The sequence below is a fragment of the Coturnix japonica genome, unplaced genomic scaffold (genome assembly GCF_054131305.1).
Source record: "Coturnix japonica strain WE unplaced genomic scaffold, WE-NBRP24 Scf039, whole genome shotgun sequence".
In the NCBI taxonomy this organism is placed as follows: domain Eukaryota; kingdom Metazoa; phylum Chordata; class Aves; order Galliformes; family Phasianidae; genus Coturnix; species Coturnix japonica.
Window position 1 is genome coordinate 2932362 of NW_028188942.1, and position 20175 is coordinate 2952536.

General features: G+C 45.3%; 1 long non-coding RNA gene across 1 annotated transcript; it reads left to right on the plus strand.

Moving 5' to 3' along the window:
* Nucleotides 1–1204: 1204 nt before the first annotated feature.
* LOC146753242 (uncharacterized) lies at nucleotides 1205–2156 on the plus strand. Its single transcript, XR_014940184.1, has 3 exons — nucleotides 1205–1287; nucleotides 1503–1588; nucleotides 2072–2156. It is a non-coding gene; the product is annotated as an uncharacterized LOC146753242 (long non-coding RNA).
* Nucleotides 2157–20175: the final 18019 nt, after the last annotated feature.

Sequence of the window (20175 nt, forward strand, 5' to 3'; positions counted from 1 at the left end):
TCCAGCTTTCAAAACACTGCTTGTCAGCAACACAGGTAGAATTCATGCTTTCAGTGGGCTTGTACATCCTTCTGGCATTCAAGCCTGTGCCTGACATCTTCAGTTGACCCCTGTCTTTCCCAAATGAGTCTCTTGTCAACACAAGAGCTGGACCTGCACGAGGATCACTTTCAAGACAGTGACACTGTTGCTAGAAGCCTATTTGCTTCTGCTCACCATCACTGCATAGCCAAATGTCAAGAACCTGTTTCATGATTCATCTTGTGAAACTTTGACACTAACTGCTGTGCGTCTACTCCTTCCTAGGTGACCCGAGCCCTTGTATATCTCCAAGACGCCGGGCATGTTACGATGCAGCATCCTGTGATTCCATCAATGAAGAACTGTTACTAAGCACAGGATGCTGCAGTTCAGATGAAAGCCTTCCGTATAACATCAGTTATAAAGAGAAGAATGCCATCATCGTTGAAGCTCTCGTTCATCCCATACCTGTTGAAGCTGCTGACCTGAGCCTGCCAGACTCCTCAGGCACCAGCCTGAACCGAGTGCCTTTCGAGGACAGCCCAGCCCAAGCACAGCACGAGTGCCCCGACAGCAGCACAACCATGCAGGCTCAGGTCAGCATTACAGAGGAGAAGCCAAACATCTTGGAGGGGGAGGTAGAATCAGGCCAAGAGTCCCAGGCTCTGGGCAACAGCACGACTTCTGAGACACTCTCATCAGACAACAGAGAATGAGTCCCATCTTTCCTCCAAACATCACACCCCCTCCTTTTTCCTATTGAATAAAGGCACGCTCGTGCTCAATCAACGCCTTGACTGAATTCTGAGTTTTCATTCGCAGAGATTGGGATGAGTACAAGAAACAGCAAGACAGCTCAGCTTGCAACGCTCTGGCTGTGGGGTGCTTGCAGGACCACTGGAACCATACAGGGAAAGGCTTCCACTGCTTCCTCAAGCTGTAGACCAGCCCTGCTACTGCTCTGTGGCACAAAGCCCTGAGGGATGTTCCATATTGTTAACCTAAGTGAAGCCAGCTTCATGCACTGTGTTTTGTTGTTGCTGGGTGAGAGGGGGATGCACGTTGGTGAGAAGATGAGCATTGCTGGATCTGCCACGAGTGTCCCTTCTGCCTCTAAGAATATGTCCTAAGTAGGATGTGAACACTGCTGGCACTTCCTCATTGCACGTGCTTGGAGGATCTTCAGTTCTTGCACATTCAGGATGTCTGTCAGTGACTACGAGGAAATTCTCAAGTACTAGGAATTCCATGAAACAGTTGGAACGGGTAAGTGTCATCTTTGTACAGAAACAGCATGCCTAACAGTCTGTCTCACCACTCTAGAATTAATCTGAGAATAGATTAACAGCTCTTGTCAGTTCTCTAAGTCAGGTTTCATTTGTATAAATTTGAAATTCGTTTTTTAAACCAGTTGGAAATTGTAATATTATATTAGAGAAGAATTCACACTCAACTTTAAGCATCTGTGTTTTGATTTGTAGGTGGTTTTGCAAACGTAAATCTTATGCGGCATCTTCTTACTGGTGAAAAAGTTGCACTAAAAATCATGGAGCAAGTTACTGTAGGGGTAAGCCAAAAGGCATTTAAATATGATAATATCTTCTGTTGGAGTTGTGGAGTTCTCAAGAACACGGGGGCAGGTGGGATGGTACATACGAATGCAGCCTACTGGTCCCATTGCCTTTTGAAAGATGCTGTAGAGCTGGAAAAAGTTTAACAGAGCACCACAAATCTTGTTGCTGGTTGTTCAGAGGGCAGTATTCTCTGGCTTTAAAATGGAGGAAGTTATTACATCATTACATTACATTACATTATTGTTACATTATTACAGCAACTTTACCAAAATGCCAATGAAAATGCTGAATGTTTTACTTTTCATTTTTCACAGCTGTTTCAGAATTTCTATGGGAGTGATGTCAGTCATTGCTGAGTTGATGTTGAATTGTGTACTGTCCCATATGTGCTTGTTCTGTTCCACAGCAGTCAGATGTGGTACCTGGTATGTCACAGTAGTTAGCGATTTCATCGCTTGCTTTTATGGTCTCTTAAGGATGACTTGCCTCATGCTAAAACAGAAATTGATGCCATGAAGAACTGAAGTCATCAACATGTTTGCCCATTGGATCACGTAAGAGAGACATCAAAGAAATATTTATAGTCATAGAGGTAAGAAATAGTTTCTGCTTTCTGTGCTGTCTTTCTTACTTATCTTTCTCTGATACTCTCTAAATGCATTTTCAGATAACCTTATCTTACAGGGGAGCTGTTTGATTGCATTGTTTCTAAGGACCGCCTTTTGGAAGAGGAAGCTCCAGTCTTTTTTTGACAGACTGTTTCAGCAATTGCTTCTGTTCACAGTCAGGGTTATGCCCAGAGACCTCAAACCAGTGAGCCTGAACTGCAGTCAGTCTTCCATAAATAATAATGAATGTGTTTTTATTTTTCTGTTGGCAGAGAGAGTTACAGTACTCCACTCCATTCCAGTGGATTGCAGGATTGAACTGAAGGGGGGAGAAGTAACACAAAGTAGAACTCATGGGTTGAGATAGAATTATGTACTGAGATAGAGAAAAGGATAATAGTTATGATGAATGCAAAAGCAATTGCTCACCACCTACCAATCAGTGTCCAGTTAGCCTCCTAGTAGTGGAAGAGATTGACATGAAGTTCTACCCCCTTCAAAACTCCTTCCACAATATGTCATATAGTATGGAATATCCTTTGGCCAGTTTAAGTCAGCTGTCCTAGTTCTGTTCCTTCTCACTTCCTTGGGCTCTCAGCTGAGATTGACTGTGGCTCTGTACAACGCTGCCTGGCAGCAACTGTAAGCATCACTGCGCTATCTCCATTGTTTCTCTAGAATGAAAACGTAGTATTATATCAGACACTGAAGAAGATAATTCAGTCCCACCTGAAACTCAGACAATAACTTGTGCTTAGGATTCTTTCCCTACAGGAAATGTTACATATTTATTGCTATGTGGTACTGTGTTCTGTAGCTGAGCTGGATTTTGTTATCCTTGAAGAAGTATCTTCCTCTGAAAGGGGAGTAAAACATGATGCTCCTAATGAGCGGAGCAGAGACACAGATCTGATCTGAGTGTTGGTTTCACATTTTTGTGATGCTCTTTGCTGCAGTTTGTATCTCAAGAGAAGCCCTTGTGGTGTCAGTCTGTTGTGTAACCTGCTCTAGTTTTGTGCCTCAAGGAAGAGTGATCCTTTAAACAAATGGTGGCTGTACAGAGGGTGTGGGGTGAGATGCATTCCTCTGGCCCCATCCAATGGATTTTCTGTCACTGAAGACTTGAAGCACAGGTTAGGTACTGGAAGGCTTGAATATTTCCTCACCAATAGGTTAGAGCTTGGCATTTTGTAAGCTGCTGGTATCTCTCAGTAAAGCAAATCATTAAAGCACGAGCATTTTCCTAGGCATCTTATGAAATCCCTCTATCTAAGGCTACTGGAAGGCACTCTGAACAAACATCTTTCTCCCCAGCTTCTCTTCTCTGAGTGGGAGCTTCAGCCCCCTGCACAGGCTGGAGGTCATCCACAGAGTTTGTTTCAGGTTGTTATCCTTCCTGGCCAAAAAGCAGATACAGTATTGTAGATGTGGTCCAGTGAGTGTTGAAGCAGGAATGACTTGTCCTGGTCTGGTTGTGCTGCTTTTTAATGCAGCTGATGATCTTGTTGTACTTCTTTTCTGTCAGAGCACACTGCTGGCTTGCATTCAGCCTGTGGTCTCTCACCACTTGTCCTCCTAGTCCCCAGGTCCTTTCCAACAGATACAAGCTAGTATTTCCCACCTGGGATATTGGAAGATGGGAAGTTGCCAGCAGTCAGTGAAGATCTCTGAGACAGCGAGAGCGAGCGAGCTTTGAGTAGACTGGGAACCACTGTCCACAGCAGGAAAAAAGAGAAGAGAAATGATGTTTCCTTGGGCACTTGGGTGGAAATCATTCCTGACTGCTTTGTCATCCACCGGGAAAATCTGCTGATTGACAATTTAAAGCTGTTTTCATAGTCTGAGCTGTAGATAATCTTGTAGGTATATCACCTGTCTTATGCAAGGGTCTGTAATAGGAGCATGGGGTTGGTGTGTCTAAGGAACCTTCTAAGGAACTGTATGTAGGATGAGATTGTGGATAGAGTAAAATGACTTTTGCAGGTGACATACGGATCCTCTGATTGCATATGCCTGAACTGAATTGTTCCTTGATCTTAAAACTGATTTCCAGAAGCCTTTATTAACATGTAACATGGGTGCTGGTAAGAAAGAATGGGAAGACTGCCTTACTGATTCCAAGGGAATTACTTATCCTCAAATGATTTTTCCTGGCCAAATTTAGAGCCTCTCACAGGTAATCGAGATCAACAGGCTGTTGTTGCACAATCAACAGGCACAATCTAGATGATCAGCTGAGGAAAAGAAAGCATCATGCCAAGGGTACTAGATAAGTGAGCAGCTTGAGATCTGCACATTTATGTGATACTCATGGTCTTAGACAATATTTGCTTAGTGAGGTCACATTGAATGAAAACAAAATCTAAGGTGAATGAAAACATACACAGGAGAAGAAGCCTCTGAGGCTTCTCAAGTGTTATGACCAGAAGACATAAACTCTGTTAAAGCAAACGTTTCTCTCTATTTTTTGTGTTATTCCAGGCAGGCCTTGATTACCGCCTGAACACATGCTGTGGAAGCCCAGCTTATGCAGCACCAGAGCTAATCCAGGGCAAAGCGTCTATTGGCTCAGAGGGATGTAGAGCGGTGTTTGTTTTCCCCTCTTTCCCTTCCCTCTCCACAGAGCATTGAAAGGCAGTGGAGCTCAGGTAGGCTCTCTTGGTTTCCCTTCTGAATTCTGCTAGGTTGCATTGCTTGGTAGCTCTCAGAAGCTGTCAGTGGCCACAGACTAGAAAAGTGCAATTGGTCTCAGTTCACACAGCTGGCTGGTTTGTCTCTGGCTAATCCTGAACTGCCTCAAGCGACTGCTTTGGGGCTCTACAGAACAGCAGCTTCAGAGATCTCTTTCTATTACTAAGTTTTTGAAAGAGCAATTTGCTCTGTTAATTATCCATCATTTTTGTGCAATCTGTTTTTCCTTTCATGATGACATTATGATGGCACTCTACAGGAGGATACCAGTGGGTATCAGTGGTGCTAGAATACACTGAGAAGGGAAATAGCTGAGCTTGACAAGAGGCCTTGCTTTTCGGATGGCAGAACATGCTGAGCTGTGGGTAGAAAGGCCTGTCTGCTGAATATTGTCCCTGTTTTTGCTGCTTTGTCTACCAGTATTTTGTGGATTTGGTTCTACGCTTGGTTGGCCTATGTGGCACTGTAGCCTGATTCTATACCATGATAGCATACAGAATTTGAGGAGAAGTATTTTCTTGCCAATGGGCTGGATTTTTTGTATCTGGTTCTTCCACTGGCTGCTCCCTATACTATCTGTAGTAAAAATAGAGACACATCATTTGATTTCCCAGAAATGAATGTTCCTAAATGCCAGCTCTTCTCATGTCTATGAAGAGCAAAGTTCTGCATTTGCTATTAGAATTTCCTCCAGAATCAGGAGGTAATGTAGGAACCCACAGATTGCCTTCAGAATTCAACAGGAAGTTGTGTTTCTTTTCGGAGAACTTAATCAGAATGCAGTATAAAAATTGATAATCTCATGGGTATTAAGTTACAGGCTTGCTATTTCTGCACTGAATTTGTTTTTATTTTACATGGTTGTGATCTGAAAGTTGCTTCAAATGCAGGCACCTCGGCACTGTTGTGTAACTGAATTTCACACATTATAGAACCTCAAATATTTTGGAATCTAAAACTCTGACTTGTTTTCAGTCTGCTGCTTGAGTCTATTCAGGGTCATAGTGTCTGTGTGAAGTGGAGTGTGTGGGGAGATTGTTGCTGCAGATCCTGGGAAGTTGCTGTGTATTTGCAGACAATGGCTGCTGTTGGTCACTGGGTGCCACTGTTGCTCTGAAGAACAGCTGTGCTGTGCATGCAGCACAGCATGCTGTGCACGCCATGGAACTAGGAATCAAGAAGAGATAGAAGCGTCACTTCTGCTCTAGTAAAAGGTCTCATCTGCTGACAGGCTTTTGTACTTGAATTCAGAACTCAGGACCTGTTGCCACAGAGGGACTAGTTGCTGAATTTGGATGACTCTTTGTGTTTTCTCCTTGTAATAAGTAGCCATAACTCTAACTATTTAAAAAAGAATCTGAAATCATGGCTAATTATTGACTGCTGCACAGCAGAACACTACCACGGTGAGATTGGGCTGTGAGATGACTTGAAAGCTGTTTCCTCAGTATAGGTCTTATTCTTGCAGCTGGGACACCTTGATGAAGACTGTGTAACAGCTTTCTGTGTTTCACAACAAGAGAAGAGAGAGTAGATCAGCATTAACATCAGAGGTAATAAACGTATGTCAGTAATTCTCTGTATTTAAGCCCACTCCTACAGTAAATAACCTTACTGTATGAACAGACTCTAACACTCACTTATTCTCAAACATGAAATATTTCACACCTTTCAGAGGTAAGGTACCACTGCAGAACTTCATAGTCTACCTAATAACTACATTTCTGAAGTTCACATTTATTCATTTTTTTCTCCTTTAATTGTATTTTCTCAGCCTTTCTGTTATATTTTTCCATGCTGAAATCCTAGGTACAGGGAATAAAGCGAACAATCGACCTACAAGGGAAAAAGTTCTTCAGTTCAAGTCTGTGATATTTTCACAGTCTTAATTCAAAGGACTTCTAATGCCTGATAAGTAATTCAAGCTTATTATACTACACTGAGTCTGTCAAGCATTGTACCCACGGTTCTCATAGTAGTCAAAAAGCTGCTGAAAATCCAGCTGAATGTCGATGCTCCTTGGAGCTGGGCTGGAACTTGGCACACAGAAATGGGAGTCCAGCTGAAATGCTGTACAAACTGAATTAGTAGGAGCTTTGCCATTCACTTCAGTAGAGAGATTCTGGCACCAGCTTTAGTTTTCACTTCCAGCAATTGTACAATACACTAACTTTCAAGCAAAAATGAGTGTAGTCTGCTTCTTGATCTCAGACATATTGTGTGAATTAGCTGAGGCCTGAAACTACCCTAATGTGATCAGACGTGAAGGTTGCACATCAAAGGGAAAATATGGCAGACATGCAGAATTTTTCTTTGTACTGACAATGTTTCTGAAGAGATCTAAATCCTCTTGTTTTCTAGTGGGATTACAACCAGTTGTGGCAACCTATCTCTTGCTTCAGTCTAAGAAGGCTCGTGGCAAGCACATTCCCTTGAGAATTCCATCCCAAACAGGACGTGCCAGTACCACACAGTCAGGAAGCCTGGGGGTAAGTTTTAGAGTTCAGCACAAGGTTCTGGTCAAAATGCCTCTGTGTGCTGAAGCTCTGCCCGGGTAAACAGTCTGGTGGCCTAAACATCGGTGAGGGAGCATGTGTGCAACCAGTCTTGGTCATCAAATCTTGTTCTATGATAAGGCCACCCACTCAGTGTATGAAGGCAAAGGATGTAATCTTTCTAGATTTCAGGGAGGCCTTTGATCCTGTCCCTTTGGCTGCATGTTCCCAACCTCTCGCTCAGCCACGTAGACCAATAGTACTATTGAGGTTTGAGATCTTTCTGCTCTGGATGGGTTCCTTTTGTTATCTCTTGGTGGTGTTATCTCTTTTCTCCAGTCATCAGGGCTGTAAGATCTGTCAATGCTTGCAAAGTCTGTCCATTTCCTCTTTCTGACTTCCTTCTCTTGCAGTTAGAGTAAGCTCTGTGGCCTTCCTTACTTGCAGCTGGGCTAAAGTCCAGCAGTCTGTGGCCTTAGGCTTCAGCTACTTTAACTGCATCTTCTAGGCAAGTTCTGGGCAAGATTATTCTACTCAGGAAGCACAACAAATCAGAGAACAAAAATAGCCTCATGAAAATAGAAGCATAGAATGGCTTGGATTGGAAGGGTCCTTGAAGATGACGTAGTCCCACACCCAAGCTATAGGCAGGGATACCTCCCTGTAGACCAGGTTGCTGGAACGTCCTACCCAGCCTGGCTTTGAATGCTTCCAGGGAGGAGGCATTCACAACCTTGCTGGGCAACCTGCTCTGGTGTCTCACCAAACCCACTGTAAAGAATTTCTTCCTAATATCCAATCCAAATCTACCTTCTTCCCATTTAAAGCCATTTGCCCTCATTCTGTTGCTACCTGCCCTTATAAAAAGTCCCTCCCCAGCCTTCCCTGTAGGCCCTCTTCAGATACTTGAACACCACTCTAAGGTCTCCTTGGAGTCTTATCCAGGCTGCAGAGCCCCATCTCTCTCAGCCTGTGCACATAGCAGAGGTGCTTTCAGCCCTCTCTGATCACCTTCATGGCCCTCCTCTGGACCTGCCTGAACAACTCCAAGTCCTTCTTGTGTTGAGGGCTCCAGAACTGCATGCAGTGCTCCAGATGGGGTTTCAATGAGAGGAGTGTGGAGGGGCAGCACCACCTCCCTCCACCTGCTGGTCATGCTTCTATGCTTTAAGGCTTATGCTTTAAGGTCCTATATGCTTTTAGGTTTAGATAGTGCAGTCGCCTCACCTCTTCAGGTTTATCTATGAAGGTCCCTTCCAAGTGAACCGTGCTGATCCAGACAGTTCGGACTGCTCATTAAATGTTTTAAAATGTTTTATTAAGTTGGGCTGGTCCTACGAAGTAGTATGACTGCAGTAAGCAGTGTACATGGTGCGCTGTGAGTACTGCACACATTCCTCTTGGCAGCTTGTGGAACAGAAATTGTGCATTGTTTGGATTGTGTAAGCATTCCTGTTGGTCTCTTGTGATGCTTGCCTTCTTAGAGCACCTTTCCACGTTTGGCTCTACATATTTTGATACCTTACTTGTTCTGTTTGGCTTAGCAGGGAAGGTCTTCTTCTGAAGCATCCTCAGTCTTGGTCTGGGCAGCATACTTAGAAATGACATGGACGTTACATGAGTGGGTGGTCAAAGGGGGGAAGATCTCACCTTTCTGATCTGTTTCTATTTAGAAGACACGGTCCTGGAGAGGATTTGGTTTCCTTGTTTCCTGGAGACTTGGATTCTTAGATGGTTTTGACTGCAGCTATTTCTGATGTTAATTCCTTTTTCTGTACTTTAGTAGCCAAGTGCACATGGAGTGCTTGGGAATTGTCTGAAGTTGCCAGGTTGCTTGTGATCACATATGTAACGTGGAGTTATGTGTGGTGCCAGTGATAATTCAGTGTGATGAACTTTAAGGCTTTCAGTAGAATTGCAGCCCTAATATAAACAATGACTTGAACGCTAGAATTCTGTGTAAAATCATTAGCTAGCTTGTGGTCCAGGTCTTCAAACCAAAGGCTGTGAGGTGCTGCTCTTGTTGACACAGGCTGTGAAAGATGACTTGAGCTCTAAGAGTAATTTCCCTTCTGCTCTTGATATGAATGTCAAATCCACAATTACAGTGTTAAGAACATAATATAAAAGTTGGTGCTGCTGGCCTGTGGACTTCCATTAGCTGTTAGCCATAGTTTGGAACTTGCAAAGCAATCATATTTAGATTTTAGTGATGAAATCTTCTGATGAAATCTTCTCTTGTTTAGCTGGGACTGCTGTGTCCTTGATCATCCAGGAGAATTTCGTAGGTGGCGATGCTGATTGCCCACTGCGGAAGTCTCCAGAGCCCAGTTGGACTGCTTTGGGCTGCAAAAATTCAGACCTGGGGAAACAGTCTTGGAGGAATGACTTGTAAAATCTGCCTTTTCTTCAGATCCCAGCAGAGCCAGTCAGCCTGCGCCAGTGGAGGAGCTGCTGCCTTGGAAGTCCAGACGCAGACAGCAGTGGTGGAATTCATCATTAGCCACACAGACGGCCTCTTTGGCTCCAAATCCACGTCAGCCATGGGAGAGGGAGCAGGTGAGCGTCTTCCTCCATTAGCTTGATCTTGATCCAATCGAGGCCACGATCTTTCAAATACGCTTTGACTCTCAACGGGACAGGGGGCTTCTGGGCTTAGATGAGAACATGGCACCTTGTTGCTGGGTCCTGAGAATGTGCGAGGCCAGACTTTACATGGAGAAAACCATCCCTGCCTTTATGATGTTTTGAATGGAGGTGAAGCATGATTGAAGTGTGGCAGCAAAGATTTCTGAGTTCCCAGGCCTGTCTTCTAGGATTTTGTTTTTTTAATGCCTGTTTCGTTACAGAGAGCAGCTCTTAATTATGACTGTGTCCTTTGCCTCGAGCATACCTCTGAGCACCCAGTTACTTTGAGCTCCTCTTCTTCGTGTGGCAGAGATAAGCAAGTCTGAGAAAAATGCAGAACGGGGATGGCTGTGCTGCTGCTTTCTGATCCTCCGTCTTACCTGTGGTTTTCCCTTGCAGGGCGCAATACTCTACCTGGTCCCAAGTCTGTGTTGGAGTCTCCTACTGCCACAAAGCTTCTCACTGTGCAGGAGGCACAGGCTCTGAGAAGCAGCCAGAGCAGCTCTCCTGCTGTGACACGAAGCAGTGAAATTGAAGTGGAGGAGATTTCAGGGAGATTCCACACAATCATTGATTTTCCATCTGAAAGGTAAAGAGGACTTCCCTTTCCAGCCCCTATCATAACTGGTCAGGTGGGCTTTATTGGTTTACTTTTTGCCCATTATATCTCTGAGTACTCAACTAACGCACAGTTGCCGAATGGGCTCAGTGGAGCCACACAAGGTGCCTTTCCTTCCTGGTTGGGCAGGCAGTCACGCGGTGCAGAAAGCCACGCTGGCGTCTATCCTGGCCTGTGCTGGCTGTACCTGGAAACGTTGGGGTTTTCCAGATTTCAGGGCCACATGCCTGAAACCAGTTCCTGTTCTCCTCTAAGGAGAGCTGTTGGTCAGACTTGCCGGCACTAGAAATTAGAGATAGCAGTGAGCTGAGGCTGAGGTGGTGTTAGTGTAAGATGCAGGGATGTTTTAGAGCCTTTCTTATGGCTGCACCATTCCTCAGAAAGCAGTTACACCTGCCAGCTCCTGTCCTGTCCGGCTGTGGAGCCTTTGCTCACATGCTCTGCATCTTGCTTGACATGGTTGAGAGGAATGTAGCCAGCAGGACTTGAGGGCTGAGCTGTAGGAATGGAAGCATCCTCTGCTGTTTGAAACAGAGCGCGTTTCTAAGCTGTGTTTCAGCAGAAAGCAGGCAGTGCCGGGAACGGGCAACAATTAACAAGGGCTCGGTGCAGCTCTTCCCTCACCCTGCACCACGACTGACAGCATGCTCTGTTTTCTCTCCAGACTGAGTTCTCCCAGACAGAGGAAGGAATCACCAGCTGGCAGTTGGTGTTCCTGTTTCTGCCTGCGCAAACCATCCCCTGTGGCCAAACACCAACTGCAGAGCAGTGCCAGGGAGCCTTCCAAAGAAGGACTCGTGGTCCTGGCAGGTAAGGGTGCAAATCCAGCTTTCAAAACACTGCTTGTCAGCAACACGGGTAGAATTCACACTTTCAGTGGGCTTGTACCTCCTTCTGGCATTCAAGCCCATGCCTGACATCTTCAGCTGAGCCCTGTTTTCCCAAAGGAGCCTCTAAGGCTGTTTGAAGCCTACTTGACAGGCAGCACCAAGCCTTTGTGTCCATGGGCAGAGAAAGTTGAATGCTAACCCCTGTGTATCCACTCCTTCCTAGGTGAATCGAGCCCCTGTGAACCCAGAAAAGCCAGGTCAAGTGCTGGTGGCTCAGAGAGTGCTTCCATCAACAGAGACCTCATGGGAAGCACAAGTCGCTGCAATTCAAATGAGAGCTGTCCGTGTGCCAGCAGTGACGGAGAGAAGGAGATCATCGTTGTTCAGGCACTCATTTCTCCCAGCTCTGCTGAAGGGGCTGATCTGAGCCTGTGTTATGGTTTTGCAATTTGGTTGGTGTTGGTATTCCACATCAGAACACCATGCTTCATAATGGGAGTAAAGGGGACAAGTTTTTTTTTTTTTTGTGAACTGCCTTAATGAGCATGTGGGGAGGGGCACCGGAAGGGAAGTGAGGAAGGGGACGGCGTTGCTGGACCGGCTCCCTGCGAGGAGACAACGTGGTCAGACCTTCCTGCCTTCCACAGCTCCATCGGTGAGATTGGGGACTTGGTATTCTCTTTGTTGAAATTCTCTTGTTGTTGTTTAGTGTTATTAGGTTATTAAACTGCCATTCGTTCTCAGATCACCTTTTTCCTCCCTTATTTTTTGTTAGACCTAATCGCAATCTCCCTTCCCTTCCCCTCTTCTGAAACGCACGTGGCCGGGCCGGGCCACGCCGCACTCTGCCGTACCCTGCCGCTAGAGAAAAGGGGGGGAGGGGGCTTTTGTTCCTGCTGCCCGGGTTTTGTGCCCCTGTCCCGGAGTGAGCTCTAGAGAGAACTCCGTGACATTTTTGGTGGAGAATGCGGGCAGAGCTCAGGGCAATGTTTTGGGCAGTAATTAGGTGGTCTTTTTCAGCAGCCCTGTATGTAGGACTGATAGTCCCTAGGTTCCTGTGGTCCTGGCTTAAGGACTTCCTGATGTTGGGGGTAGGGGTAGATTTATTAATCCGACGGCTGGCAGGGATAGAGATATCTGCCTGGCTCCCTTCCAGACTAACGAACATCACAGGCACCGTGCTTGAACTGGCTCACGAATGCTCTGAATTCCTTAAGTATGACTGGGGTGTCAATTGGAATACTGTGTTGTTAGTCTCTCTAATTGTAGTAGTTTACTATAAATTGCAGAGAGACTTGCAAAGAATAGTGCAGAGAGACTCAGGAAAAGGGCCAGAAGCATCGGGACCCCCAGTATCAGGTAATCTCACCCCTGAACACCAGAGGGACCTTGGGAAATTAATAGAACCCCTCAGTGAGTGTGGGAGATCAGGGGGATCTCAGATCGAATGGCTTATGAAAAAGATAGAGAGTCTCGAGAATGAGATCCAAACCCTAAGGGGAAGGCAACAAGTCAATCCCAGCCGACCACAGGAAGCACCAGCATCAGTGTCAGTCGCCCCAGTGGAAGGCCAGAGATGGGAACGTGTGTCCTCACGTCTGGAACGGATGGAGGAAGTAGAGGAAGATCCTGGTGAGGGACCCTCCCCAAAACCACCGAGAAAGGCAACCCAGAAGACTAACAGACGCGGAGAAGATAGTGATGATGAGGGAAAAGTCACTGCTTCCTCTACTCGTAAACCTCTGAAAATTACTGAAATCCAAAGTGCGAGAAAGGAGTTTGCCCGACTCCCAGGTGAACGCCTTGTCACTTGGCTGCTCCGGTGTTGGGACAATGGGGCCTCCTGCATGTCCCTAAGCTGCGATGAGGCTCGTCAATTAGGAAACATTGCTCGAGACTCATCTATTGATAGAGGGATCAGCAGATGTCTCGATGGAGTCGCCAATCTCTGGGAGAGGATTCTATCAGCTGTAAAGGCAACCGGTCTTCTCAAAAATGATTTGGAGCCTGTACTGGAAAAATGGAGTACAGCTGAGGAAGGTATCCAGTACCTGAGAGAAATGGCTGTGGCAGAAATGCTGTTCGATCCCACGTTTGTCCCTGGGGACCCAGAGGATTACCATGACCCAGAAAAGGTGAGCGGTACTCCGGAAATATGCAAGAAACTCATACGGTCAGCACCAGTGAAGTATTCCAGTGTACTATTAACGAACTCTAACAGGTATGATGAGCTGGATAGGAGACCTGAAATTTTTGAGCTCATCCTTTCATTGCAAAATATCGAATACTCACTACTGCCACACCGTACCACCATCGCAGCCATCTGTAAAATGGTGGATAGAATGGACCAAATGGAGAGAAGACAGGACAACATGCAGAAGAGCTGGTCTGCGGCAAGGAACCACAGTGAACCTGTGGCAGTCTCAGCCGTCAGACGCAAACGCACACCTGTCCGAGTGAAGGACCGCAGTGAGCCTATGTCACGTGGTGCCATGTGGAACTACCTGCGTGACCATGGAGAGGACATGAAGAAGTGGCATGACGAACCCAACTTTGTACTGCGAGCACGGGTAAGAAAATTACAAAAGAGGTCAGCCACTACTGAGGTCGCCTCTACCGCCTCAGAAAACCAATAGAGGGGCCCTGCCCTCAGCCAGGGGGGGGAAAGGGATAATAGAGTGTATTGGACTGTGTGGATTCGGTGGCCTGGCACATCAGAACCACAAAAATATAAAGCACTGGTGGATACTGGTGCCCAGTGCACTCTGATACCCTCAGGTTTCGAAGGGACAGAACGGATACATATACATGGGGTGACTGGGGGTTCGCAGGAACTGTCTGTATTGGAGGCCGAGATAAGCCTCACTGGTAGAGACTGGCAGAAACATCGTATAGTGACTGGCCAGGGGGCTCCTTGCATACCTGGAGGGGTGTTCAGTACACTTGGAATCGTTTGCCCCAGGGGTGGAAACACAGCCCGACCATCTGCCATGGGCTGATCCAAGCCACGTTGGAACAGGGCGGTGCTCCAGAGCACCTGCAGTATATAGATGATATCGTTGTGTGGGGTGATACAGCGACGGAGGTTTTTAAAAAAGGAGAACAGATAATCCAAATCCTCCTGTCTGCTGGTTTCGCTATTAAGCGAGACAAAGTGAAGGGCCCTGCCCAAGAAATCCAGTTTCTAGGGGTGAAATGGCAAGATGGGCGTCGCCATAGAGTGGATCTATTACATCCCCTATCACGCACCAGCCGCTGGTAAGATCGAGCGCCACAACGGTTTGCTGAAAACCACGCTGAAAGCAATGGGTGGTGGAACATTTAAGAACTGGGAGAAACATCTAGCAGAAGCCACCTGGCTGGTAAACACCCGAGGATCAGCCAACCGAGACGGCCCTACACAGTCCAACTCCCTGCGTACCGTGGAGGGAGACAAGGTTCCTGTGGTGCATGTAAAGAATATGCTGGGAAAAGCAGTTTGGGTCCTTCCAGCCTCTGGAAAGGGGAGGCCCCTCCGTGGAACTGTCTTTGCACAGGGACCTGGGTGCACCTGGTGGGTGATGCAGAAGGATGGGGATGTTCAGTGTGTGCCACAGGGAAACTTGATGCTGGGGGAGTGCAGCCTGTGACTCCATGTGTGTATATATATATATATATATCTGTATGTACATATGTAATGCATGTTAACTAATGTTCTGTTTTATATGTTGATAAAAGTTAGGCATGATGTGATGATGTGTAATAAGGGGTGGAATGTTATGGTTTTGCAATTTGGTTGGTGTTGGTATTCCACATCAGAACACCATGCTTCATAATGGGAGTAAAGGGGACAAGTTTTTTTTTTTTTTTGTGAACTGCCTTAATGAGCATGTGGGGAGGGGCACCGGAAGGGAAGTGAGGAAGGGGACGGCGTTGCTGGACCGGCTCCCTGCGAGGAGACAACGTGGTCAGACCTTCCTGCCTTCCACAGCTCCATCGGTGAGATTGGGGACTTGGTATTCTCTTTGTTGAAATTCTCTTGTTGTTGTTTAGTGTTATTAGGTTATTAAACTGCCATTCGTTCTCAGATCACCTTTTTCCTCCCTTATTTTTTGTTAGACCTAATCGCAATCTCCCTTCCCTTCCCCTCTTCTGAAACGCACGTGGCCGGGCCGGGCCACGCCGCACTCTGCCGTACCCTGCCGCTAGAGAAAAGGGGGGGAGGGGGCTTTTGTTCCTGCTGCCCGGGTTTTGTGCCCCTGTCCCGGAGTGAGCTCTAGAGAGAACTCCGTGACAGCCTGCCAGAAAACACAATCACCAGCCTGGACTGTGGCCTGGTGCCTTTGCAGAGCAGCCCAGACCAAACACAACCCGAGTGCCCCAACAGCGGCACCTCCAAGCAGGACGAAGTCACTGTCACTGAGGAGCAGCTGAGCCTCTTGGAGGGGGACTTGGAGTCAGGCCTCCAGTCCCAGGCACCCGGCAGCAGCACGAGCTCCAAGCCACTCTCTCCTCAACAACAAAGCATGAGTCATGTCTTTCCCATGGACCACTCACATCCTCCTTTCTCCGAGTGACTAAAGGCACGCTCATGCTCAGTCAACGGGATGGGATGTTGGAAGAAGAAATGCTTAGAAGAGAAAATTTCCAGTGTTCATTTTAAAATATGGCATTTTAAAAAAGAGAAGAAGATAGAATGAGCAAATGTTGACAGATAAAGGGCACCTCATCAAATGCTGGGAAAGTCCATCTTGAGGAAACTTGGATAAGAGCAGAAAATAACTGTTTATGGATATACCCAATCACTAAAAATACCACCCTGAGTGCCAGCTCATGGCCCCAGACCCTTTTCTTCATTTCAAGAGCTGTCATCACAGAGGGCATCTTCCTGAGCTGGAGACCCTGAAGTAAAAGAATCCTTGGTCCTCAGTTAGTCCATGTAACTGATTTGCCTCGGAGCTGTGAACGTCACAGTGCACTGCTGAAAAACTGGCAAAGTTTCCATGGAAACCCTGATTTGAATTCAGCAAAGTTCATCAAATCCAACAAGATTCAGAGGAAATGTTACAGGAACAACAAGTTGATATTTTCTCTGAAACTTCCTGGTAGGAGCACTAGAAATGTGGTCAGAAGTCTTTGTGGCATATGTAGGCCTCTTTTAAGAGATCAACATCACCTTTTGCAAAACAGAAAGATGTGGTGATTCATTCACATGAATACTGTGCCTTAACTCCACTTGTACCTGCCAAAGATCCTGCTACCTTCTCAGCTCAGTGAAGATTTGGCCTGCTGTATGCCCTGAATTATGGTATGGTCTTACCAGATTTTCCGAGTGAAATAACACATGACCAAACACTGCTCCTACTTCAGAATATATCCTGAGTTCATCCCACCTAATACAGACAGAATCATCTTATGCTCTGTTATTAGAGTATGAGAGATGGTTTGCATTGTTGACTAAACATACTTTTAGCACCATAGAACCATAGAATATCCCAGTTTGGAAGGAACCCAAAAAGATCATCAAGTACAACTCCTGGATCCACACAGGACTACCCAAAAATCAGACCCTGTGTCTGAGAGCACTGTCCAAAATACTTCCTGAAATCTGGCAAGCTCAGTGCTGTGACTACTTAATCTGGGGAGGCTGTTCCAGGGCCCAATCACCCTAAATCTTACTTCACTGATTCCTGAGAATTTCTTGGATGACCACGTTCCTATGTCATATGTATCCAGGTTAGATTGCATGAACCAAGCAGATCAATGTGATCTCATCCTCAACAATTTTGCATAAACCTAAAAGCACTGAATTTTGTAAATGGGAAAGAAACACAGAACAGACACAGTTCTTATTCAAACTATAAAATGTCTAGGTGTTTCATGGGAAAAATAAATTTATATTGAATATATTTATATGTAAATTTAATTGTACTGTAGAAATAAAAGAACATCAAAAATAATGAGAAAATGTGCTGTTGTTTTATTCATCTTCACAATGATGATGAAGAAAATTAAGTACAGAAGGATTTGGCCCAATATTCACTGACTTGCGTTGTCCCAGATTAGACTTCTCTAAGTGTAAACTCAGAGACCGAAACTACTGTCTTGATGTTCAGATGTCCTTTGCCCAAACCAGTGGGGTTGCTCAGGTGTGTGTAGGTCAGTGGGTATGTGTGCAAGGACGAGCATGCACATATATGTGTGTGCACAGGGGTGTGCAGAGTGTTGGAGCTGCACAAGGACATTGTGGTACCGGTGTGTGCGTGCACTTTGGGAGTGAAAGGAAGGGGTTACACATGTGTGTCTAATGTCTGGACTGTGGCAGCAAAGAGGCTGCAGTGTTGTTCTCTGTAGGAAGAGGCCAGTAGTTGCCCCATGTCAGACAGAACCAGTTCAAGTGCTGGCCAAAGCTGAGTCAAGGAGTGATGCTGCTGGCACTTCTGTGATAACTTTGTTAAGGAAGGTTCAAACCACTGCATAGCATATGTGAGAGCTATGAGCAAGAATGATGTGAGACAAACAGCCCTGCAGTCACCAAGGTCAGTGAAGAAGGAGGAGAGGAGGCTTAGTGGACATGGTGGTGATGGACTGATGATTGGGCTGGATGATCTAAGTGGTCTTTTCCAGCTCTCATGATTCTATCATTCTGTGACAGGTGATGTTAGTTTTGTTGACAGGTTCAGCAAGGTGAACTGGGACCAGAGGTACATCCCAAAACCTTTGAGTTGCTGGACTGGAGATAATCTTCCCAAAATAACTAATGAAAATAGTAGAACCATAAAAGGAATTTCTTTATCACTACGAGAAAAAGGGAGGGATCCTTTGGCTAATGAAGGCCTGATTTGGCAAAGCCAGAGACAGTTTGCTTTGCACCACATTTATTTGACTTTCCAGAATGGTGTACTTACTTTCCAGGTATTTCTAAACAGTGGTTTTTTATTTACAAACATGGCTAACAGCAGGTTAAAAATTCTTTCTTTTCTTTGTTTCCTTTCTGCTAAGAATGAATGAATTTAATGTAGTCTTTTTCTTGCTTCCTTCTTTACAAAGGAGACAGCTGCTGCATCATGGCAAACAAACATTCAGATGGTTTGGAGAACAAGTCCTTACACAGACTACAGTGTACAGCAATAAAGGGCACACACAACAACATGCAAGACATTCATTCAGCCTCCAAACACTTCTCCCTGTTGACCAATTCAGAACATATTAAACCATTTAAGAAGGGCATTAAGCTTTAGAGTAGATGGGATGTTTTATACCTTGTAGTTTTCTCCAGCTCCCATAGTAAGCAAGGAAAAACAGAACAATAGTAATAAAAACATACACACACAAAGCAAACAAACAAACAAACAAACAAGCAAAAAACACTGACAGAAAAAGAATATACCTCCCAGGGTGTCAGGATCCTTTATATCTAATCCTCAAGGCAGAGGATGAAAGCTTTGTCTTTTCTAGGTAACTTGTGGCTAAGACTGGGAGCTGGGAGGACTTTATACTTTTCCTGACCAGGTGCTATGTAAACTAAATACAGAAAATAGTCAAATAACTATAACATATATAACATATATATTTATATGTAGGTATTTTAAAATCCCAGACCTTAAGCCTGAAGTTCCTTGAATGGCTGGAGCTTTTAAATAGTGTTTTGATAGGAATTCTCTCAGCTGTCTAAGAGTGCAGCTGGTCAAATCCACAAGCAAGCACGAACAATAAGCTTCATTTATAAGAGCAAACACATAAGAACAACATGGAGGGAATAGTTCTTAGTTTCTTGAGTGAACTAACCCAGGCACCGTGTAGCCTCTACTATTGCTGTTCCTGAAGGAGAATCTGTTCCTCCCTTTATTTCTGAGCTTCACCCACCTCTACCACCTCTCACAAGAAGTGTGTTTTGGGGGAATATTCATATGGAGTCGAAAGGAGCTGGCTGTTCTATCCAATCAAGAATGGGAAGGCATATGACCTGTAGATTAGAAGATAATCCAAATATGTCACAAGAAATCTCTCCATTTATTTTAACAGCTCACTTGGAAGCTGTGGAAGAATTATCACCTATTTATAAACAAGATAGTGAGAGATAAAATTCCATTGTACAGTGAAATCCATGAGATAACAAAGACAGAAAGTCAGTAAGTCCATCTGCCACAGCAAGCTCTGAGCTGGAAGCACTGATCTCAGACGCATATCAGCTACCATTTAGTTATGCTAACTGCATGTTTATACCACCTGTGCATATAGACATGGTATGGCTGAGTCCCCAAGCATTAGCAGGGAGAGCGAAAATGACTTTGTAATATTATATTGGCGCTTAGAAATTCAATTTGAATATTGCTCCCAACATTTATCTAGTTCCTTCCGTTGCTCCTTGTGGGGCATATTCTCCAAGCCCTTCACAAGCCTTGTTCAAGTCATTAATCTCTGGACAACTACATGCCTGCAGCTCCCCTCAGGAATTCCTTAAAGCTGCAGTGAGACAAGGGACACAAGAGAAACTTTGCTATGCACAGCAGGCTGAGCCCTCCTGCAGTCCCAGCTATGGAGTGCTCTGCACAATCTGTCTCTTTTTGTTCCTGATGTCCAGAGGTTTGATCTGCTTTTGCACGAGCAAGAGAGAAGTGGCACCTCACACTTATATTTCTGAATATTCTTGCTGCATTCAGTGGGATGTAAGCAATAAATAAATAAACAAAATAAAAATATTATTGCTTTGGTTCTCAAAAAAAAAAA